Here is a 262-nt window from a genome sequence, read left to right as displayed (position 1 = left end):
AGAGTCCTGTTAAATGGCGTGGAGGCTTAGATCCCGCACATAGTTAAACTGGGGGAAATGAACATATTATGAGATATAAAAGACTTACCGAATTCGCAGGGCGCTTTGTGCTGAGTCCGCGGTCCTCGGTAAGAGGGGGAGGTACCTCGGCACCCTTGAACAACACCTTCCAAACGTCCTCGTGCGTCGTGTCGAAGAGCCTTCGCAGCGTCTGGTGCTCGGCCGGGTTGAACTCCCACAAGTGGAATGCCCTTCTTTGACA

This window comes from Triticum dicoccoides, chromosome 5B (assembly GCF_002162155.2).
Source record: "Triticum dicoccoides isolate Atlit2015 ecotype Zavitan chromosome 5B, WEW_v2.0, whole genome shotgun sequence".
NCBI lineage: Eukaryota > Viridiplantae > Streptophyta > Magnoliopsida > Poales > Poaceae > Triticum > Triticum dicoccoides.
The sequence above is the reverse complement of the archived record's forward strand: the minus strand, read 5'-3'. Positions refer to the sequence as shown.